Below are 25,601 nucleotides of genomic sequence, written 5' to 3'. Positions count from 1 at the left end.
AATATTTGATGTTGGAATTGAGCTTTCTAATTGACTTATTTCACAAGGAAAAAAAGAAGGGGTGGGGATAGTAACTATATATTAATGATGTGATCGACAGACATTATTAGTATTACTCAACATGAGGGTATTTGTACAAGAATTACTTAATCAAAAATAGATCATGAAATATTACTAATAACACCGAAGGAGTAAAATACAGCAAACAACGTTTCTTTTCTCCAATCAGTAAACCGACCTTACCCCTATAAGGTTATACGTATCATATACCACAAATGGTATTTCAAACCTTTGATTTTAGTAGTTAAACAATTTTTTGGCTCAAAATTTCATGTATGCATTTGGAAATATACGAATCATTAGATTGAAAAATAATAAAAAAATGTAATTTTATACTTATGTTGTATACATATTGTCATATCTAAAAAGTGCTAAAATGACGGGCTTTTTGAAAAATTACAAATGTAGTTTTAGAGATATTTTATAAAAAAAATAAAAAATAATAATGTAGTCTGGAGATGCAAATTTTTACTCCTGATAAACCTTTTCATGTTTTTTTTTTTTTTTTTTGAAAAGTACACACAATTTAACATTGCAACTCTTAAGATTTATTTATATGTAAAAATGTATTTATACATATTTTTCTAAATAGCTTCCATTAGTATCAATCCTGACCTCAATTCGGGAATGAAACGATATACATTTTTTTCACAAAGTCTGTGGACATATCGGCACATTCCTTCTCAACATAAGCCTGTAAGCGATTTTTGTAAGTGTGGGGTTGCACAGGTCTTCTTTTCGATGGTGCCCTAGATAGTGTAGTTCAAGGGCTCTGGACTGGAGGGCGAATATATTGTCCCAGGCCAAAAGTATACCAAGTTCTTTTGACATAACGCCAGGTGTGTTATGGCCTTGTGCATGAGCACTGAGCCCTGCTGCCAAACATAGTTGCCTTGAGGATTGTTTAACTAAACCAAGTCATTACAACAATTAGTAAGACTCCTCATTGTGATTGTGGGATAATTCTGAATGTCAGACTTTGTGTCGTCCAATAACCACACAATCCTCTTTTCATTGTGGTCACCTGAATCAGACTTTCTCCTAGGCCCCTGATCCTCATCATTCAGTGTCTTCAGTTTGAATACGAGACCAAAGGAGGAGTGGACGAAACGAACGATTTCGCATTATCCCACTCTGGCGTGAAGAATAGCAGATACCCTGCTTCTTTTGTCTTCCGTTTCGGAAATGGTTGATCAAACGCCAAATTTTCTTGGAAAGTTTGTGTTTATAATTGTGATATCTCCTGAACACAGTAATTTTTTTGAACATTATAACTACTGCCACTAAAAATCTTTCAATTTAGATAGATAAAAGTTAAAAAACTTTTATTTTTTATCGATTTTCCAAAAACTAAAACATTCTTGTTTCAAAAAATTAGACAGAGACTCAAATTTCAAAATACCATAATTTTTTTATACTAATTAATCAAAGGGGCATTATTATGTTCAGTCATTTTCGATGAACAAAGTGCCTTTTTGATAATTATAACAAAGAATACTTAATAATTGGATTACTAAAGGGTTTCTAATGGATAATTTGTATTTTATGTTTTCTACTTATAATACTAATTTTCTAATAAAGGAGGAGGAGGCGTTTCAAAGATTATTCCCGAAGGCAGAACAATTTATAAATGTTAAGAGCATTACCATCTACTTGTATACAATATAAATGGGTGAGTAATCATTCTTTCAAAATAAACTAGACCTCTAGATTGTGAATAATTCATTATTATTATATTTCTTTTTAGTATAATTAATGCCCTCTGCAATTATTCTGAATAAACAGGGAGGCTCGTTGACATCGTATACGGACAATTCACCACTCTCTTTTCAGCCCAAGAAGAGTTCATCACGAGGAAAGTTCATACTTAGAAAAGTTCCTCTCAATACACGTTCCTCCCGAGAAAAAATCATCTTTAATAATACATATATTTGGTATACGTATTAACTAAAAAAAATCAAAGATGCTGTAGTATTTTATTCTTCTTTTAAATACAAAGATTTAATTATTTAAAAATAAACTCAATATCCTAGTAAAGAGGTAAATAATAAGTATAAGAACGTTTGATTAACAAAAATCTTTATTTCATCCTTAATCACCGATTCCAACCACTCCGCTGTAACATATTTTTATTTACCTAAATTAAAAATTAGGTATTTTTCTTATTTCATTATAACTCCGTGTGACGAGTGTCTCAACTTATCTAGACTTTTATTTTATATTTTAAAAACACATTTTGAACTTGTACAAGTAAATTAAACAACACATTCGTTTTAATTTCCCTAATAATTATATTATATATAAATATTTGTTTTAAGTGTTGTGTTTCAGCATTTTTGTGGTGCTGCATTGACAAAGGCTCTCCGTATGTCCCTTATGAAATTAGTCCAATAACGTATCAGTGAACAATTTGGTATTTTTACGAGGTATTATGGGTGTATTTCCTTCGATAAGAGCGCCCGGCCATCGATTTTACATACATTAGTTTCAAGAGAATAATTTATAATCTTGTATATCAGCTAATTCAATTTTATTTAAACCTCCATTTAACTAACATCCTTTCCGTAAGGATGTTAGTTAAATGGGTATAAAATACATCTCAAAAGTCAAATGTATTTGATTACATAATCAACAAATGAACAATTATAGTTTTTATATCATTTAAATAATGTATATTAACTGTTCCATCCCATTTTGCGCTGGTACATATCAATTAAAGTGTTATTGTTTTTCATAAATGTAAGACAGTTATTTGAAAATCATAAAACCTCGATTACAAATTGAAAATATATGAATAAATCCTAAGCAAGGCATTATGAAGATAAATAAAGTATTGACATCCTACTGATTTAATTTTGATCTGTTTGTATGTATATTTGTAAAGTATTATTTTTGATTGTGCATTTAATATATCAAAAACAAAAAATTTGTCTGCCTGTTTGGATTTTTGTAGGTATATCAATTTGTGTGGGTGTATTTATTACCTAAAAAAATATGTAAATGTTTTGATCTAAAAAATAACAATGTGGACTCTAGCGTGCGTACCTATAGCTAAGCACGTCATATTTAAAAATAAATCTTAAAAAAAAAAATTATATATTACAAAAGCAAAGTTTATCCGTCTGTGGAGAATTCATATTTAAGTTTGTGCTTTATAACTTTGAATTGCGTGACTAGTTGTGTTAAGAAATAACAATGGTTATTGAAGCGACGAAGCATGTTCGAAGAAAGGGTTAAGGAAGGCTACGGAGTAACACTGAAGGAGATGGACTTGCTTTTTTTATGTCACTAGAAGCAAGCGAAGACGTGAAGATCAAGACACTTATTACATGTTTTCATTTTAATGTTTATAGGAATACATACCCTGGAGTCTAGTTAAATAATTCAGTAATACCGGAATGGATTGATAAGGAATGTGTGCACTCGTACACCTATGTTAATCTCTCACTAGTCACAAATATTTATCATTGTTTTTTTATTACTCATTCTGTTTTCCATTTTTTTTTTTGTGATAGTTAATCTGTTTACTTGGAAAAAGAGAGAAACGGGGAGAAATGATAAAAATGAATGAAATTAAATTTTTGTAATAAAAAAAAAAAAATAAATAACCTCCAAAATATAATTCTGCAGATACATATATATAGATGCTAACTTACATATGTATTTATGACAATGATGCACATTGTGTATATCTTTCTATGCATTTATGTATGTTAAACATAATAATAAAAAAAAGAGACTTAAAAACTTATTAATCATCAATTTGATAAAAAAACTTTATATATGTAAGTAACAATAAAAACTAAAAAGAATATTTGTTTCATTATGTACATGCTTGCTATAATTTTATCCATACAAGGCTTAACATACTATAAGAAATGTTGAAAATTGGTAATTACAAGTTTCTAGAGAGTTCTTTTTTTATTTAAATATAATTATAGAAAGCACAATTTTTTTTGTGCCTTTGTTCAATATTACTTTTTCTAAATCTATGAATAACTATGGCAAATTTTAATGAAACATTTATGTACAAATTAAATTTATTTGTAGAAAACTCAAAATATATTTTATTTAAGTTAAAAAAAAGTTCAAAATTATATGAACAGACTTTGAACGATATTTTTAGTACTTCCATTGTCGGATAAGTAACCCATACTCCAAAATAACATGATCAAATAATTCCAATCTCTAAATTAACTATACAAAAACTTGCACTCCCAAAATTTCATATAAAGTTAATTTTTTGTCAATTATAGGCAGTGTATTAAAGTTTGTGGGGGAAATTAAGGTAGCCAATAATTTTAGTGATGGTTTTCGGACTCATATTTTTTTTTGACAATTATATTGTCTCTAATAATCGTATGTGCCATTTCAAAATAAAATGACGATTTCTCATTCTATCGTTGTAACAGTCAATTTTCGATCAGAGCCTCCAACGAATATAAAACAATTCTTCATACTCAATTTTATGAAAAATGATTATAGTTTATCTTTGTGTGGACGGGCTAACTTGATTTTTTTATTTTCATTCTTCACGTCACAACAAAAAGAGTTTTTTACAGCCCTCCTACTTATTTGTTTGTTACAATAGTTTATTGAAGTTGATAAATAATTATTTTTTTCATGATTAATTGAAGAAAAACAATTCTGAAGAGTCCTTCATAAGAATATCACTAATTTTATACAAGCATATATCTACTTATAATTATATTTAATCATTAGATCATGCAAGAAATACTTTATTGTTCTATACTTCTCAATTCATATCCAAACTAACTTTTTAAAGTAGTTTTCATTCAATTTGACATGAAATTATTTCTATGTTATGTTAAATGAACATATAAATGCTTGGAAATAAATTTTCTATCTACGAGTCAATAACTACATTTTAAAATGTCAGTATAAAAGCAGGCAGGGATGAAAAGTAAGAAATTTAGAAAAAATATAACTTTCAAATATAATTTAAAATACTTAATTATTTAAATAAATAAGGAGTGACTTGATACAAAGTTTACTACGTAGGTGTTACGTCACCACTCTAATTAGTTACATGTATTCTTTGTTATCAACAACAATTTAACCACCACATTAATTAATAACGAAATTTTTTCGATATAATTTAAGAAACATAACTTAATCAATTATTAAGCATATTGATGGATTGTTACGAAAACAATTTCTGCTTGTTTTTACATATATATTTACAAATCATTTCATGAAAATATAATATAAGTACCTTAAAATACACAAATTTGCTAACATTTACAAAAAATAATTAACGCATACCTCGAACTCGAAATCTTAGTATTAGAAAATATGTTTTATTAATTTACTACTATTGTAAATACACTTTTACTCATAGTCATTTAAATTATTTACTTTGTAACAAATTGGATTATATGATATTATTTTTATTATTTTGCCAATTATCAATGGGAGTTATTTGTAGTAAATTACTTTTTATTATTTTCTTACGTCTCAACACTGAAATAAGAAAATGAAAATTGATGGATATGTGGCCTGTCAAAACAAGAGCAAGATGTAAAAAAGTTTCTCAAAATTGAGTGTGGATTATATTTTGATTCTTTGACTTCTTAAATTTTTGGGTAAGTTGCAAATTGCACTTAAATTAGCCAAATTAATAGTCACAAATATGAATACAAAGCCTTTAATTGACTCACATATGTCTATGAAATATTGGGCTGGATGTATAATATTTGACTCTACTAAAATATAATTTGATAGTTGTATGAATGTATGTTACTTTATAGAAACGCATAAGGGTAGAGTATTTATTTATAAAATGGAGACAGGACTTTAGAAATAAAACAAAAGTTGTCCACAGCTCAGAGTTACTTACGTAAGAGAATTAGCGATTTAGTCTTATTATGATTGAAGGAGGAATTTCTAATTATTATGGCCAAATGGATATAAAAACCTGAAATTTTGTCAATCCACAAGTTTGATTAAATTCTTGGTTATTTAAAGTATTTATAAAATAATTCTAAATAAAATTTATATCACAACTATGTCCAAGTATTAGATAAAAAACTAAATTAAACATTCCTACTTTTTTTATTATTCAAGATTAGATTTATGTGGATGCACCACTTATACTGTGAAAAATGTTGAAATGTAGTCGGGTTTAAGGAAAGAAAGCCAAAATCAACAGTTGATACTTGTTCTATCACTTTTCGTATTATTTAATCTTAACTACAAGTATTTCATAGAATAATATAGAGGAACCAGAAACCAATTCCAGGTTTTTTCACTGACTTTTACAAAATTTTGCAACAGTTTTTATTTTTTTCCAATTATCAATGGGAGTTATTTGTAGTAAATTACTTTTTATTATTTTCTTACGTCTCAACAGTGAAATAAGTAAAATATCCTTCAGAAATATGTTTTGAATTTGTAAATTTGATTAATTGTCCTTTATAGATTTTTTTTTTTAATTTGTATGATTAATTTACGACCTTCTTGATCGATTAGAGACACGAAAGGCATGATAATTGAAGGAAAAGATATAATCTTTGCAAATATAATAGTTAATTTATTGACTAAAATATGGGGAAAAAAATGATACAATGATACTTTTTATATCCATATATTATGCTTCTGATATTTATTAAAAACATACGTTAGATAAAAAGATTTTTGGTAAATGATAAAAGCCTTCAGTCTTTTTATTTCATAGCTCCATTTTGACATTAAATTACACCGCAGTAGCTCATCATTTTTCTATTCATTTGAAAATTTTAAAGATAATTTTGGTGTTGTATGCCATTAATAACAATACTAATTGTAGGGTTTAGACGGAAGACTCTTAATAAAACACGGGCTTAATTCTTATCATAAGACTATTTACGCTCCTAAAATGGCTCATAATGCTGAAAGCTGACGCCACAAAAAAACGTCTATAGAGTTTAAAACAGAGTATAAGCTGTTTTTTGTATTTGAACATTACTCCCATGACTAAGTAACTCAAAAGAGTATACTTAATGATTTATTGACGTAATTTTTAACAGTAGGTTATTATATTTTGTATATACATGGCCAATATTAAACAACCAACTAATTAAAAAAAAAATAGATTTTTTCCTAAACTAATAATCCGATTTAAATAAAAACCAATGCAAATGAAAGCTGAATAAAAGTAACGTTATTATTTTTTTAGGATAGTCATTTTTGATGTCAATGACAGCCTCAAATTTACCTCAGAAACGGGAACAAGTCTTTGTGAAAGTCTCTTTTGTCAGATTCTGGAATTCCACCCAGATTCCGGGCATTACCTGGATTTTGTGTATCACACAACTGAACCCCATACAAAGAATTCAATCAGGTTACAGTGCGATGAGCTTGGAGGCCAAACCAAGGGTCCAATAACCGTAAAAAAATATGACAAAATGGAGCTAAGTAGTTTAATGTGCAACACTCTTGACCTCCATGTGCGTGGGTTCGAAACCCACTCGTTCTTAGAGAAAATAAAAATATAAATTATGTATATGAACTTCAAAAGACACTCCTGGTTACATTATATAATAATAAAACTATAATGCATTGTACGTCACCATCAAAAGGTTTTCTATTTTTTTTTTATAAAATGTGAGTCAAATACTTACAACCCAATATTTCATAACAATATATGAGTCAATTATAGGCTTTGTATTCAAATTTGAGGGATGTGTTTACGTGCACAAGAATTTTAACTATAATTTAGACCCGTTAATTGTTTTAAGAGACTTATATATCGTTCCTGATATGGCCTAAGAAATAAAATCTATCAATTTATCATTCCTTTAGGGTAACAATCCATCTCTGAGTAAAATTTGCGACACACCCAAAGGCTTAATAAGAATAGTTTGTTGATAGAAATTAAAGAATATTCGTGGAAGAATGCAAATGTATAATGCACACTAATATTTGAGAATAATCCTTCTATTCATATACTTAGTCATTGCAAGTCCAATTGATCAATTCAAGGAATATTTAAAAAAACAAAAACAGTTTTATCAAACAATACATAACATACAAATTCCCCTTTGATTCTCTTTGGCTTGTTTAAATATTAAGACCACATAAAAACATGCTCTTTAATACCTCGATAATTAATGCCACAATTATTGTTTATGACTCAGAAACTAATTAACTATCTACCAATTCCCAAAAATATCACACATGAAATTTATTATTAATTAATACCTAACATAGAAGTTGGAATCAAAAATATGAATGCCATAAGATACTACAAATGTATTTCAGTCGCAATGGTGTATCTGTGCCAATGATACCTTTTATCTTGTATTCTTATCCACATTTTTATTGTAATTCTTAACAGATATTAATTTTGTGCATTATATTTTTGCAATTTATGCAATTATATAAATTATAAATAGTGTAACATATGAGTACAATGTTCTCATTCTATGCTTTTAATTAATGGTTCTTATACTTGGTAAAATACAATTTCCTTTTTTTTTTCTTCATGAAAAAATGATATCCATCTTTTTAAAATAAATGGAAAAATAATATATATACTTTTTTAACACAGATTGAATATTCATTCAAATAAATAAATTATATATCTCTCTCAAAATGGAATAAATAGGCGAAATTTAAAGTCATATTTGAAGTGTTTATCTCACCATAAGAAGAGGGGAAAAGATCGTTTAAATAAACAATCAAATAACTATATTTAATATCTAAGTCAATATTATCATAATGACTTTTTTTAAAGAATCCATTTGCACAAAAGATAATATAAGTTGAAGAACATTTATAACATCTCAAAATGTTAAATGAATGAATGTTTGTATTTGAGTAAGTTATTTTGTAAGTACCGATAATAATGCTTTAACGTTGGTTCATACGTCACATTGTCAATGTTTGTAACTATTTTAAAGACATATTTTTTAGCACTTTATATATTTGGATCAACAAAAAACAAATTTTAAAAAGTAGTAAGTTTTTTGAGAATAACAAAACCGAGTTTTTTTTAAAGAATTATCAGAAGCAATGGAGGAGTTTTACAGAATTTTGATTACATAGTAATATTTATCTATGAATAAACCAATATTATTATCACAAAACCTCTAATATTTTGAAAGGTAGATCTTTGTTGATCATAAACAAGTATAAATAGTTCTCAATAATTAAAACATTTGGATAGTTTAAAGATATTACGCTTCTAAATACGCAGTCTAAAAAGTTGGAAATCTTTCTAATCGTAAAAATTAGGCCTGAAAAAAAGTCATAAAAAAAATATAATTTTTTTATGGAGGACATATCGTAGGTGAATTGCAAAATTAATGTTATCATATTTCCTCCTTTTAAAATTTTATTTGACTTTATAATCAATTTAGAACATATTATTAAAGATAAAATATCATGACCAATGAGTTTTTAGTCTGATTTTACCAGCACAACGTGACGCCACCGGCAAAATCTACAAAATCTACTATGCAAATTGACATAAATGAAATTTATGTCAATTTTACACTATCTACATGGAATCAGCACAGAAAGTATATAAAAGTTGTTACAAAATGAAGGTAACTGTATTTGATGGAAAAAGACCAGGGTAAATTTCCGACATAAAAACGTTTTACTCCTAAATGACTTTTGTATATAAATAATTATCTTTTTGACTTTTTGTGTCAGGAATGTTGTTCATTGTCTTTTGTTGGGAATTTGGAGAAAAAACCTGTCAAACCCGATTCAATATATGAAACAAAGCTATATCAAACATATCGTGGGGCCTCTGCAGGTTTCTATTTTTTTTTCAGGGGGAGGGGCGGGGTGGAAGGCTTGATTTTGTTTTGTTTTTTTATATAAGTTTTCTTGTGAAAAACCCACATTTTTCATTGGGAGGGGGGATACTGCCATCTCAGCCCACCCCTAAATTATGTGGCGAAAAAAAGACAATGTAATCAATATTTCTACAAATTAGGATTGACACTTTTTTTTGTTTGCTAAAGGCGATGTTACTCTATAATTAACTAAGATATCAATACATTTTTAAACATAAGTACTCCTTGCTCGATAATACATATGTTTGAATTTGCAAAAAGGGGATGAATATAATTAATAAGAGTTCTAACATCTTGGAGGTTACCAACAAATATTTTTATTATATTTATGACATTATTGTCATTTTTCTACTTAAAGAAGTAAAAACAAGATGAACTTATCAATATAAAAAAATGAAATATATTTTTAAAGAATGATTTATGTTATCACTTACCCAAAATTCAAAATTCCACACTTTATAATTTCATAAACCAATAAAATAAAAATAAAATTAAGAAATAGAAAAAAGACGACACTCAAAATAAAATTTCATTTTGAATTCTGATAGCTTTAATATTTTTACTACACTAAATTCATATTTTTTTTTTAGGTCATCTCGGATTATTTTAATCTGATGGAACTTTTGTGGAGAAAAATGACACTATGATTTGCTTTACACTCCATAAAAGCCCCATTCCTTGTCTTTTTAATTTTATTGTTTGAAAGATGGGGGACATAATTTGTTTGTTTCATTATTATTTAAAATATAAAGTTTGATGGTTGTATCACGTACTGGTTGAAAATATTGAATCTATTTTACCATTTTCTTCCCATTTGATTTTATACTGCTTGAATATAACACCTCTAGTATGTACCAGCTCCGAGTTTTTTTTAAATTAGTAACTTTTATGATTGCAGGAGTTGTGTCAACTGGGTGTTGAATGAACAAAATAAGGGATTAAAAGCCGTTTTTATTAGAGAATATTGTAGTTAACACCCAGTTGACAACACAATCGAAATTGTCTTGTAATCCAGATCTGGTCAAACAATTATTGTTTATTATTCCTGGATACAAATGAATTTGATGAGGCTTAAATAAATGTCAATACTTTGTCGTGAGAAAAATGTGACAAAAATTTATTTTTTCATAATTTTTTATTGGACAATTACGGAAATAATTTGACAATTTCTTACCTTATGTTGCTAATAACTTAGATACAAAATTGAATATTGAATTGATTGATGTTGAATAAAACACACTCTTTGTGAATTATTCACCGGAATCTCAAAATAAAATAAAAAATATAGACGTTGGTCAACTTCCTCTCTCTTTGAAAAGTTTTAGTGATTATTCCTCTTCTAACTCCTGATAAAGATTAATGAATAAATATGAAAGACGGATTTTTATAAGAGATATTTTCTTCTTTTTTTTAGTAAGAGCTTCTTCTCTATTGAGAGGAAAAGAAAATTGGGAGATTTTGGACCCCCTCAGCCAAATATATGTATAATATATATAAACAGCTTTCACGCATGCTATGAAACAAACAAAAAAAAAACGGTAAAGGAAGAGGTGGGAATATCTACCTGTTTCTCTCGCTGCCTTTTTGAATGGTTAAAAATTGCTCAATATTATTCCATGTACCCATAAAAAGGAAGGATACTCAAGTTATCTATGTATATAAAAGTGTATTTATCTATCACAATCCGTGCCAGAATTCCTTGCAGAGCAATTACCATTAATAATACTAAGTTTATTCTTATGGATTCATTTACCAATTTGTCCGTTCTACAGCGTGTCCCAGGAAAATTGTAAATAAAACTTTGGGAAGGTTGTATGACCTTTGTAAATAATTTAACCATTTTACTCCATAAGATCAACTAGTAAAACTATAAAAACAAAATCCTGTGAAACAAATATCTTCATCAGACAAAGGACACTTGATATAAAGACCAAAAAAAGATTCTGACACAGTGCTTCTTGAGAATAAGTTATGACGTGATCCTCTGCATCGTCTTTTCCTCCAAAGATCTTATTACCAAGATTACAAAGCTGAAGAACCGTAGTAAGAGCTTTGAGATGAAATCTTGGGCAAAACCCAAAAAGGATAGCAAACATCCTGATTTCCAAAGGGTATCACGCCGGTGAAGACGTGGGCCTGGAGGTAATAGAGACATGAGTTTTTCCCTAATGGAAGACCAACTAATTTGAAGGGAATTATGTTTTCCAAAAAAGTTCCACCCCGTCCACAAGCTGAAAAATACTCATTAGTTGACTGAAAACAACTTAGCAAGTTTCTGGCCCTAGTCAATGTGACCTCCATCCTCACCAGACTGCAACACTATGAAATGGAAGAGAATACTTTTGCCTCCAATGATGTGAATGTGGATCCTATAAAAGCTGTCGTAGGAAAGGAGTAGGCAGACAAGTCGGAGGCGTACGCAAAGAAGACCTGCAAGAGCTATGATCAAGGCTAAGGGTGGCCACTTTGAAATTTATTTGTTCTTATTTGAAATAATTTAAAAAATCTTATGTCTTACAACTGGTATGATAATCTTGATAAAGTTAAGCTCTGGAAATTTATTTCACGATTTGCATGGACTCCTTGTACATGTGAATCTAATTTTCAGTCCAAAATCCAATTATGTAAAACTTCATACAAACACAACTTTTTTAAAGTGTTAAATATATTTTATCATTTTAAACAATAAAATAATAAAACAATGTAAACATTATTAGTAGGTTTTGATTTTTTTTTAAACCTAAAAAAGAGAAACGACAATTGCATGTTTAATTAATATTAGGTCAACAACACACGGATAAAAAAGAAAGAAAAACCGGCAAATCCAGAGATCTGATAAATAAATCATATTATGAAGAGTTGATCTTGAGCTAGTTCTGACAAATGATAATTATCAAACATTCTAAAACATTGTGTATTAGTATCTCTTGGTTCTTGTGGTTCACAGCGTTTATTAAACATTTTAGTTTGAAGATACGCCACTCAATCTTCTATCTATTCTTATATCGTGAGGATGTTACAATGAGCCAAACCCAGAAACTCAATCTCACATTAAAATTTATCCAAACTTCTTTTCAATTTTTAAACATTGGTAAAATAATTGAAAAGAGGTGTCCAATTCTTTTTGGCAAAAATAACCATTTCTCTCCTAAGGATCTTCCTGGAACTTGTTTGTAAAAATACAAGACGTCCGGAGTCTGCACTTCAGCCATTTTAGATGGTGTCAGTGAAGGGGTTCTTCCAAATGACGTTTGGATCTGCATGTTCCATGACATTGCTAATACCAAGCTGTTCAAACCTTTGCCTTGTGATTGATGAAGAATCCTTCTCTTCACGATCAATATTAACAGTCGAAGGCTGTCTTATCATTTTGTTAGGAACAACTTCTAATGCAATGAATGCAGGAATCGGAGGATCTAAATAATTACTTCTAAAATCTCGTCCAGAGAACATCTTCTGTGTTCTATGGGATAGAGAGAAATTAGTCAACATGGGGCTCCCATCTGATTTATTTGCATGGACACCTTGTACATATGAATCTAATCTTCAGTCCAAAATACATTTATGGATAAATTCATAGAAACATAATTTTTTGTTTCTCTTAAAGATGACCCCTATTGTCAAAAGAAACTCGTTAAAATTAATTTAAAATGAAAGAAATATCAACCAGGACTAAAAATGGACATTGTTTTAATTATGAGTTTTAACAATGATAATAACTTATTACATTAAATTAGACAAAGAAAGTACAAACTAAAAAAAGGTTTTTAATCCATATTCAATGATCAAAGATTCTAAGATTGACGCTTCATAATTAAGTAAAACGCATATTTATGTAAATGTTCACTTTATTACAAATGATCCATAATCATAAGCACAACTTTTTAACACTATTTTGCTAATTTAAAAAGACAAACGGGTATGTTTATTTCATCAGTTTCATAGATATTATATTAGCTTACTCGTCAGACATTCTTCTACAATACAAATTGTAAATAGTCATATATATGAAGTAATGGATAGTTTAATAACTCAGATAGCTTATCCATTCATTTTTTTAAGATTTTTTTAATATATGAGATTTAATAAATTGTCCACTCAAATTGAGTTTTATATCATTATGATCACTTATTTGACAAGACGACTTATAATTTCATGTCCATCTTGAATTTCCCATTTTTTAATTTTTTTTTTTTGTAATGCTTTTCGTTATCTGCAATCTTAAACATTTAAATATAATAAATTTTGTCTCTTCTATAAAATGTAAGAATTTTTATTATTTGTATTTGATTGTACTTGCTAGGTTATAGTAAGGAACTTGTGTCCTTATTATTTATCCAAATGTAAATCTGAAAAAAATTAAGGCAACTAAATCTTTTTTTTTTTTTTTCTTCTTTTTTTTTTGTAAACAAATTACTTCATTGTAAATTTACCATAAATACAAAGCACAAGATTCCTTTTTATTTGAATAACAGGACCATACATTAATAATAAATAGATAAAAATAATGAAAAATAGCACACATTATTTATAATCATTGAATATGTGTATCCCAATAGAAATAATGCATTACAATAAATAATGATATAATTTATTTTTTTATTCTTTCCCCCCTCCTCAAAGAGGATCACAAACAAGTAAATCTCATTACACACCATCAGAAATAGAGAAGATGACGAAACAAACACCACTCCTGTCCTTCGATGGACACTATTTGTCAACAGTGTGTTTAAAAAAAATATTATCACGCTTGCGATGTATCTCCACCTGGGAAAGAGTCCACGATATTAATTAAAGTGGACACCCAGCTTTGGATTCCGAGTGGAATAATTCAATTCGTATGCTTCGCCGCGTAAAGTACTCCCTGGGCCCCTAAAAACAATGTTCTCTATTTTGAGACACTTTTCATATGATGTTGACTTGACGATAAGCCAATCCATCTGGGTGAGTCTTAGTCCATATTGACGCCATATAATGTCTTCCACCATCCCAAACATGGGTAAAATCATTTGGGAAAAGTAAAAAAACATGAGATGATATCTCTGTTTCCTGTTTACACAATGATAACTTTCTATCTTCCGGACTCACTCTTGATTTATTGGTAAAAAGTCAGAATGCTCCTAGCATGTACCTAAGCCACTTCTTGTGAGAATCGCTGAAGGGATTTTTCAAAATTACTAATGGGTCCACTCTTTTATGCCTTTTTCTAGGTCATGTCTCTTCATCCTTTTCTAAACTAAAGTGGAAGGGTGTTTCAATGCAAGGCTGTTTCAAAATGCTTCTCCTATTAGTTTACTAATAAATATGTCGGAGTTGGAGGACTTGAACGCTTTTTATACTTTTTTTGGATCTGAAACAGTGTTTTGGCCCTTGTGGAAATATGAAATTTCTCAAAATGATGCTACTAGAGTTCAAATGACAAACAGATGTTACCCCATTATTTTTGAAATACTTGTAAAGTATTTAAAGTTCAAACATCTACCGATTATACTCTAGATTAATAACAATAATGATAAGAAGAAAAAGTAGAAATGATCAACTTGATCAAATCAAATTAGACGAAAGAAAAATAAAATAACAAATTCCCTCATTTTTTTATCGTCTAGTACAAAAGAAAATAAAAAAAAATAATAATCAAGCAGCCAATTAATTGAATATAAACAATAGTAATTAATTTATAAAATGGATCATGTACAGGGTAGAGTTGTAAATTCTGTTATGACCGTGTTAATTCCAAAACCAGGACGGAGTCTATCTAGAAGTTTGGAGAAACATATTCACTGATTAGGTTAATTTTAACAAAAACGTAGGAAGCCTAGCTCAGACTATTGTCGATCGTTTCTCTCTGGGATTGGAAACGAATCGAAGAAGCCTGAAACCAAAGATCCCGAGCGACCAGTAAGTAACCGGAAGAGCGAATATTTAGATCCTAGATTTATTGGTTCTGAATTCCTTAGTCTCCACAAAAAAAGAGACTGATCGTCCATCAAATTTTCTTTTTCTTCCAGTATCCGTTCAACTAGCCCAGTTTTTAGGCATCTGTGGAACCGTTCAATAAACCCATTTGATTTAAGATGATGTGATGTGGTAGTTCTATTCGCGATTCCAAGTGCTCTGCAACACACCTTCAAATAGCACTTGTGAATTGCATCCCACTGTCTGACACAATACTCCAAATCTTGATATCCACCACCCAAGAAAGCTCCAGCCACTATATTAGAGGCACAGAGGTACTTTGAAATTGGGATCACTTCCAGCCACCTCGTAAACCGATCCATTATAGTCGGGCCATAGTGCTGTCCTTTTACGTGTCTTAACAGGTCAATTATATGAATGTGGATGAAGGCAAGTCTCGTTGATGTTGGATCGAAATAGGAAGAGGGTTTGGATGTTCCAAAAGGCTACGTTTGTTGACATGCGGTACATTCTTTAATAGTTTTTTTAATATCAGAATGTAATTTAGGGCAAGCGTAGAAAAATGGTACCCTGCTTAGAGTCTATTTGAATCCCGGATGATTATCTTTGTGGCATGAATGAATAATTCGTCGGCGAAGTTCTGGAGAGGACACTACGACACGAAATAAGTATTTGTTTGCCGAAGCCCGCAAGTAAAGTTCCTGAAATATACTTGAGATAAGGTTTAACTTTAAAATTTAGGAGTCTGTGATCTTCAATTACATCTTGAAAAATATTGGGACTTAATTTGATAATGTTAAAATTTCACAAAAGAATATCTGCAGTGTTGTTTAATTTTCCTGAAACATACTCAATCCTTCAATCAAACTCTGCTGCATATGAAAATGACCGGAATTTTCTCTGAGTCCAGATGGGATTGAGAAATGTCTATCGCCGACACTAAAGGCTTATGATCTCTGAATACTCTAAAAATTTGTCCATCCAATTCATACTGAAAATGTTTAATGATTTCCTTAATACTAAGTAATTTCATATCTAAAGTTGAATATTTCTTTTGCGTTTCAGATAAGGCTTTAGACCAAAACTCTAGTGGTTGCCAGAGCCTATTTACTTTCTGTTCCAGAACAGCTCCCACTTCAGTATCACACGCATCTGTTGTAACGGCTAAAGGTAACGAGTTCTCCCGGAAGGAAAGTTGAGTACTTGAGGATAAACTGTGTTTTATACCTTGAAAAGTTTTTCACATTCATCATTCCATGATGAATTTAAATTATTTCCTAAAAACTGCATATAACATCACTGTTTCTTTTACTAAAAAATTTGATCCCTCTTAGGTTGGCCAAGAAATCTCTTAAATTTAGAAGAGTATATCAATTTAGATCCGTCATATTATTTAATTCACGATAATCCCCCACATTGACCAGCATCCTTTGGCTTTAGGTACTACATGATTCGCTGATGAAAAGTTTGAAGATGGACGAATTATTCCCTTCTCCAAAAGTCCATCAATTTCGTTTTTAACAAAGTTGAGTTTCACACCATCCAGCTTGCGGGATTTTGCTTAGTTTCTATATGATGCTCAACTCCATGACCTGGGTAAGATTCAGCGAATTTTTTATCATCGAAAACTTCAGGGTGTTGATATTGAACCCAATCGGCTTCTGATAATATTGAAATGACGTATGGATAATTACAATACATTTTCTTGATGAATAGGTCAATATTAATCCTATAGAAATGTAGAAATCTGCCCCTAGAATTGGGAGGCCTCTGAATACGACGATAAATTTCCACTGGATAATTCCTAGATTTTCTATTGGTATCCTTAGGGGTTTAGTACTGATAACTTCTACTGGATTCCCTCCATAACCAAAGATAGGCGGCATTTTCACATGAACGAAATCCTTATAATTCGTCAGGGATATAACAGATACCAAGGTACACGTTTCTACAAGAAAATTAATTGAATTTCTATTGTTTTTCATTAATAGGAAATTTGAAGTTTTATTTAATACCTTGGTCCCATGCAACCGAGGACAATTTAGTTTTTTTGAATCAATGAATTAAAATTACAGTTATGAGCAGAGGATACAGTTGCATTCAATCCAAATTTTGAATGAAAATAACGAACTTTTTTAAGTTTTGTAACAATTGCAGACTTCGAAAAAAGGTACAGTATGTCTTTTCTTAAACAAAGGTGTGACTGTGGAAGAAGAAAATGGATCATCGACAGTAGATTTGGAATGTTTGTGACTATCTTCACAGCCGTACACATATCTGCTAAATTCTTAGTCATAAGTGTTGATTGTGCTATCAAATATCCCTATTGTTCTTTAGGAGTATTTCTTATTAGTGCCATTTTAATCAAACTTTCACGTAGATCCTTTAGGTATTCCTCATCCAGAAGACATTCAACCTCATCTTTGACCTCCAATTGTTGAAAGCCTCGAAGTCTCAACCATGATGTCGACTATTATTTTTATCCTTGCAGAAGATGATAGCTCATTGCAGACTAATATGGATTTATTTACTCCCTCATTAGTAAATTTCTCCTCATTAATAGGAATAATATTGAAAACCTCACCTGGCAAAACTGACGCACTAAGACTGTAGTTAACTTTGGTATGACCCCCTAAACCTAAAGGCAAGTGCAATTATCTGGAACCAGTTTAAACATCTGAAGAGCATATCCTAGGAAGACGAAGTTCTGCAACGGCCATTTCTTAATTCGCCTCTTCCGTTTTAATCGGCTATGCTTGTTTTTGGGGAGACACAGGTGGTAAAGTTTGCTTCAGGGGCATTTTTTGAATCACGTCGGGGTCACCAATGTAAAGTGTTTAAAGTTCAAATATCTACTGATTATATTCTAGATTGATAATAATAATAAGAAGAAAAAAGATTTCTCAGGCGAATGTTAAGGTTGACGGACTCGTGAGTTCTCAAAAGTAGTAGCACGTAGTACTACTGGAAAATATAGAACAAATCCACATTTTCTCTAATTTTCAAAGTGAAATTGATGTAGCTTAGGGTTATCCTATCTTTTTGAAAAGTTGTGTTTTTTTATTTTTAGAAATTTAGAAAAAAAATTACTTTTTGAAGGTTTTAATAAACATAATACTAATAATTTGTTAAAATCTTTTTATATGTAAAATGAATGTATTTTTTTTAACTACATAACAAATATAGTGTTACTACTCTTGTTACATGATATCTTCATATAACTATATATTAAAAAAATTATTTACTTATTTAACGTATGGAAAGATATTCACATATTAGGTTCATTATATATAAAAGATAATGGGTAATATACTTCAAGAAAATGTTAAAAGTTGTAGCGATAAAATTAAAGCCATTGTTATCTGATACTGAATGGCTCTACATCTTAAGAATCACTTATGAAAAATAAATCTCTTACACTCTACCTACAATAATCAAAATCAAATCTTATATTTTTTATTATCTTTCATTCCCACAAAATTCATTAAAAATTACATCACCATAATTTAAAATCTAGTAATCATTTGATAATATTTGTTTAAAAAAGTTTAATTATCATTGTATTGTTCTTATACAAATTCCTTTATGACATTTTCTTTTTAATTCTTCTAAAACTTCATTGTAGCAATGCTGAGGATGTCAAAAGTGAAAAAGAATATGGAACTGATGTACAAATTTTTTATTTTCAACTAATGAGAAGAGGATAATTTTGTATGTTTTAAAATAGTTACAGAGTTAGGTAGTTCAAAATTTATAGTTCCACTGGAACCTATCGGGTGCGTAATTAAAATATGGACACTTATAAAAGTGCAGAATAAGTAAAACACATAAGAGGAATTGATCATTTCTCACAAAAACTGAACAATGTAGCGCATGGGTACCACCCTAAAAGAAAAATACCCAGTGTTCCATTAAAATCTGAAAAATTTGAATATTAAAATTCATAAAGATATAATTTATTAATAAACAATGGAATTTGAACAAAATTAATACACTAAATAAATTTATGTCTAACCTCTTTTAATCATTACTCTAGATACCTTTATCGGCAATGATGGTTTCCAGGAGTAAGGGAAGGTATGGCACCCGCTATGGATGTCGTCATCTGTCATAGTGTCGCAGTCCTGGCTGACAGTGCCTTTGAAGTCCTTGGTGTTTTGAATTATGGACACTTGCCCTCGACACAAACTCAAAAGGTGTAGTTGAGTGTTTGCATCAGGGATGTTATGGACCAATTTCAAAACTCATTCAATAGAGTCTTGCAACCCATGAAATGGGTTCTTTTTATAACTGGTGTAAAAAGTGGACTCTTCTACCTTACAAGACTCTTTCTACCCACTTTTTTTTATAGCTATAGAGACAATCTGGCTTGTAACTCCGAGATTTCTTGTATGGAGCCTTATGGACTTGAAGGGATTGCCCTGGGCTGTTTTCTTTAACTTTTTTGGGTCAAGTTTGGTTTAAATTAGCTGACGGTTCAAGGGTGGTTCTGTAGACGGCCAACTGCTTGGAGTGCGCAAATATAATTTTGTCAATCATGTTCAATCGTCATTTTCTCATTTTGTACGTTAGCTAGAGAGGTCAAGTATTTTTTTTGTAACTAATTCTTTATATTTATATTTAATATATCGAATTATGAATAAATTTAAATGACTCATTTTCTCTAATTACTGCAGGAGTAAGTGATCAGATTTCTATGGCTCACGCGGTAATCAAACAAAAGATACAAAAGAATTGAGATTGCTACTCAAGTGTGAGAAGAGCATCCACCCACTAAGATCCTAAAATTACCTTAGGCAAGCATGCAGACTATTTACAACGTCAAAGAGGCGATTGATGACGATATTGATATTTAAAAGAACTTCAACAAGCTAGAAAAGGAATAGATCCAGACGAGAGTGTGATACTTCAACAAAATGGTGCACTGTCACACACAGCAAAAGTTATATAGTCAATTTTTGAGACCAATATTCCATTCTGGCCGAAAAAAGATGGCCACCACACTTCCCAAACGCTAAACCCTTCTACTTTTCCTTCTGATCTATGTTGGGTCCAAGGCTTATCAGACAAAGGTGCCGAATTTCGAAGTTCTCAAGGCATGCACTGCTGAATATTCGAATTCAATGAAGCCCAAGTCCATAGCTTCCTACGCTATTATCAGAGTTAATTGAAGGCTTCCTTTAAGATGAGAAATGGCAACACATGTATCAATATATGTATAAATGATAAGTTAGTGAAAGTTAAACTGATAAAAAATTCAGTTTCAAAATGTCGAATTTTAATTACACCAACAGTATTTTAGAAAATAAACTTTACAAGTTTTTTCCCCAATTAGACAAAACTTATCACTCTTCGAAAAAACTTGAGATGTATTTATCACTCTATAAAACCTTAAAAATTAACGATAAATAATTTTTTTAGGGTGTATAGAAACCTCAGTGTTTTAAATTACGTGTTTCCTAATTACTTACTTCAGCGATTTTACTGACTTATCGTTCAGTGTAAAGTTTTTCTTTTGTAGCTTTCCAGGATTAAACTCAATTTTTGAAAAAAGTTTTTTGTCAATTATTCGTTGAATATAAATAATATATATAAATTAAATTAAAATTAATAAAAATTGACTTTGGATGATGAATTTTTATAAATTCTACTTTCCTCAAATTATTCTCTTTGTCAATAAAAGTTAAATAATTTAGCATGTAATATTTATTTGTATAATCACAAAGGTACAATAATATTAATTTTAAGGCCATTGTGAATAAAATGTTTATATTTTCTCAACGTTACAATTTTCAAAAATAAACACTTTTATAATAAAATAAATGAAGTACAAATTTTATTTGAACGGCCACCTGTTAGAGCGCAAAACCTCCAACTAAAATCAAATTCCAATTTGTACAAACTTAATTTATTTTTAAGTTATGATCAATTTTACATTTTTTACGTTATGTATCACCTTGATCTTTCAAAATAATTTAATTATCCTCTTACTGTGACCGAATAAAATATTTAATCAAAATCGATTTTAAATTTTGCAGTAAACCTGGTGAGTAACACACAAACAAACAGAAATAAAAACATATCCTACGTTTAACATTGCTGGGGGAGATAAAAATTGTTCGAAATGTCCATAAATAGACATGACACATTTTTGCAATGGGATGTTAAAACCTCCAAAAGCGTACTCACGTTTGGTAGAAGGGAATGTATGGAAAGGTTGATAGTTGATATATTATTTTTTGATTTGTTGTGAATATGTCCCAGGAGGTTAATTGTGGTTTATGCTAATGTCTTGACGTCAATCCAAAGTATTAATACTTGTTATATTAATCAATATCTAATATATAATGACTATTATTTAGAAGCACTATATTTTTTTGAGGTATGACGCAAATTGGAATAGACAATATCGACTTTGTATTACAAGTACTAATTCTAAAGGATATTCAAACCAACAAATGAGTTTTAACCACATGTAAACTAATATAAGGAATTAAATAAATATTATTACTAGTTTGGGGACTTTAAATACAGAAACTTTAAGAATAATGTATATTTCAATTAATTTCCTAAAATTACATGTAGGGATTCATAGTGAAGTTAATCACTCAAACCAACCTTCTCCAGTTTCAACCACAGCCTTAAACATACCCTGAACCTCGAACAGGCATTAATGAGGAATGTATTCTACATGCCTCGAGAATGGAAGCCTGCAAGGAATAAATGTGCACGTTAATTGAACTTTCTCATCCAAGACGCCTCACACATAATAGTCCAAATGGATCGGATTTAATAAGCTAGGAGGACATTTGTCTATTCATTTTAATAGTGTAGTTCATTAATTTATATCGGTTCTTGCTCAAAACGATTATGAGTGTTCGTTTTAAATGTTTCCATCCCATCCGACTCCTGTAAAGCCATGAAAACATTGTAAACGGTTGATTTAGGCATCTCCGTTAGCTCAATAATATCCTTGGACGTTCACCTGGTACAGAAGCATAAAATAATGGTCACAGGGCGTTTGTATTCGTAGGACCTCTAAAAGATTTTGTATTTTACAGTTTACAGTTTTGTCAGCTTAATCTGAAGAGCACACTTTTATAAGCATAGATCTCAGGGTTGTCGAGACATTGAAGTGTAAGCTTGTTCCAGATTTAAAATCTTTAGCCTGTATAAGTTGAGGGGTCAACACAAATTTTGTTCTTTCAATACGAAGCTCTACTATAGAGGATGTCTTCCCTTTACAAGACTCAAACAACCCACTGAATAATAATCATCAACTTAACAGTAGGAGTAAGTTCTGTAGAAATGCAGAGATTACCTCTGCAGGTCAATATATACAGACTAAAGCCCCGAGTGGAGTAACTTCTTTCTATCCCATAGAAATCGGCGGATATTCGCAGGACAAAATTTCAAATAAATAGTTGAATTAGCTATATCAGTATTCAAATCCCATCTTTCCTTGCGTTAGGTGGCATTCAGAAAAATAGTAAAACAAGCTTATAGTGTTAGTCTTCGTCATCTAGAGAAGCACAAATAATCCACCGCAAGGCAAAGGTTCAAAAGACTTGACACGCAGATCCAAAGGTTCTCTTTTAAAAATCCTTTTGCTGATACACGTCAAAAATGTTTAAGGTACAGTTTAGGAGCATCCTTTATTTTTACACACAACTTCTGGTCAGATCCTTTAGGGAAAAATTGTCATTTTTGCCATGAAGAATGGCAGACCCTGTTTCATTTACTCTTTAAATGTGAAAAATTACTTCGATCCTTAAAATGATGGAGGAAGAGATTTAGATCAATTTTGATGTGACATTGAGTCCCTTAGATTGTCTAATTGTAACGTACTCACAGTATTTAGGTGTAAGTTTAGTGGTGTATCTCCTAAGTACAAAGTATAATTTACACAGTGAAGCACACGAACTAACGACTCCCCTCCTGACTCCATGATTACGTCCTTCAAGCAATTATAATCCTCAACTTCCTCTCCATCCATGGGAAATACTAATTTAAAATAAAGAATGTTTACTAACAGTTATTTGACAGAACTAGCTCAAGATTCTTTCTTCTTGATGTGGTATCCTTATCAGATCACTGGATTTGCTGGTTTTCTTTTTTTCCTTTCCTCATTGTTTTGTCAAGCTTATTTTGATTAAATATAAAAGTGTCGTTTCTTTTTTTTTTAAAGCCAAATCATGATATTATTTGAGTATTATCAATTTAAATTGTTTCTGTTTACTTAGAAATGTATTATTTAAATTACAAATATGTCTTTCGATTTCAAAAAAAAAAAAAAAAATAGTCGAGAAAATGACACTGGTACGTGATCAACAAATTTCCATTTCGCATTCCATACAATTGAGTTTCTCCAGGTCCACATCTACAGTGTCAGCAAGTGCTAAAGGCTATAGAAGAAGTAGGGCTCCTTAAACTAAGACCATGAGGGCATATTCAAAATCCTTTGGGGTTTCACACCAAACTTTCAAGAGAACATTCAAAAAGTGAGAGGAAAGAGACTTGTCAAGGTGGAGAGGCCACTTTTTGACTTTTGACAGAAAAAAGAACATCCAATATATATATTTTCGATAAGGCTGAGCAACTACATTTTTATCAAGTTTTTTCACTCTATGTAATCTTGTATAATTTAAGAAATTATTAAGAAAGGCTCAAATTGTGTGGCATCTCTCTTATATCATGAATTACAGCGTATAAATGGTGTTCTGCGTCATTAAATTCAATGCGATAACTGTGAGTAAGAATGTTAGAATAACATGGAAAGTTCTTCTACTTTGAACATTTCATTTCCTTGAGAGAGGCCAGAATAAAAATTAAATTATTATGGCTTTTATTGCATACATGGTCATTTGTGGTGTATTTGATGAAGTTTCTATACACTTTCTTGTTGAAAATTGTTTAAAGTTTTCACCAGACCAAAGTTTTGACATAATTTTCACATCTTATTATAATTGAGAAAAAAATGAATGTTAGTAGAAGTTGTCGTCAATGCATATACTAAATTCTATTTTATATCTTCTAAGAAGAGTGGATGCTAACAAATATATATAATTGGAGAATTGTATAATTGGAGGATATTTTTAGAAAAGTATTTCTGTCCTTTCAAACGAATAAAGAACTATCATATATTCATTTTCAAATGTACTTCTCCTGGAGTTGTACACGTAAAAGAATGGTCTGTTAGTTCACAAACTCTTTCTGTGAACTTATTAAAGCATAGAATTTTGTCCAGTGAATTGCCTCTCTTGATTCCTGAATAGTATATGATACAGAAAAAAAAATGATTGGAGGGAGGGATGGAATATCTTATGAAAATGTCGTTCCTTAGATTTCTTGTCATTAAAAGAAACAACTTTATTTAAAATCTATAAAAATGAAACAAATTTCTTTTACAAAGAATTGATAAACATTTTTTTCCTCAACATAGCGATTTCGTGCCTACGTTGTCTTTTTCTCCTACATCCGTTACTTTATCGAAAGATTCTTCATCATTTTTATCTTCACCACCTAATTATTTACGAGAAGATACTCAATCAACATTATTGGCTTATTTATTGCAAGGTATACTCAACATTAAGTTGTTTAATTTCATAAATTTGTAATCCACCTTTATTCGATTATCAGACTCTGTATGCTATTTTGATTGTTTTAAGTAAATTATCAACCTACCCATTTTATCCAGAACGAAGACTATTACATGAATATGCAACTGATGTGTTTAAATCAGAGGGAAAAAGAAAGGAAATATTTTTTTCATTCGAAGGGCAAATATTCGAAGGAGTTAAAAATTTGTTGAACTTG

The 25,601-nt window shown here is 30.2% G+C and overlaps 1 protein-coding gene across 1 annotated transcript in view; it reads right to left on the bottom strand.

Moving 5' to 3' along the window:
- The window catches only part of LOC121124470 (uncharacterized), a 60,619-nt gene extending 49,379 nt beyond the window's left edge, over positions 1-11,240 (bottom strand). Inside the window, exon 1 of the mRNA XM_040719625.2 lies at positions 11,044-11,240. The gene's annotated coding sequence lies outside the window, so the exon portion shown is untranslated. The remainder of the gene's footprint in view (positions 1-11,043) is intronic.
- Between the last annotated feature and the right edge of the window lie 14,361 nt (positions 11,241-25,601).

The sequence above is a fragment of the Lepeophtheirus salmonis genome, chromosome 9, assembly GCF_016086655.4.
Source record: "Lepeophtheirus salmonis chromosome 9, UVic_Lsal_1.4, whole genome shotgun sequence".
NCBI classification, from domain to species: Eukaryota; Metazoa; Arthropoda; class Copepoda; order Siphonostomatoida; family Caligidae; genus Lepeophtheirus; species Lepeophtheirus salmonis.
The sequence above is the reverse complement of the archived record's forward strand: the minus strand, read 5'-3'. Positions and strand labels throughout refer to the sequence as shown.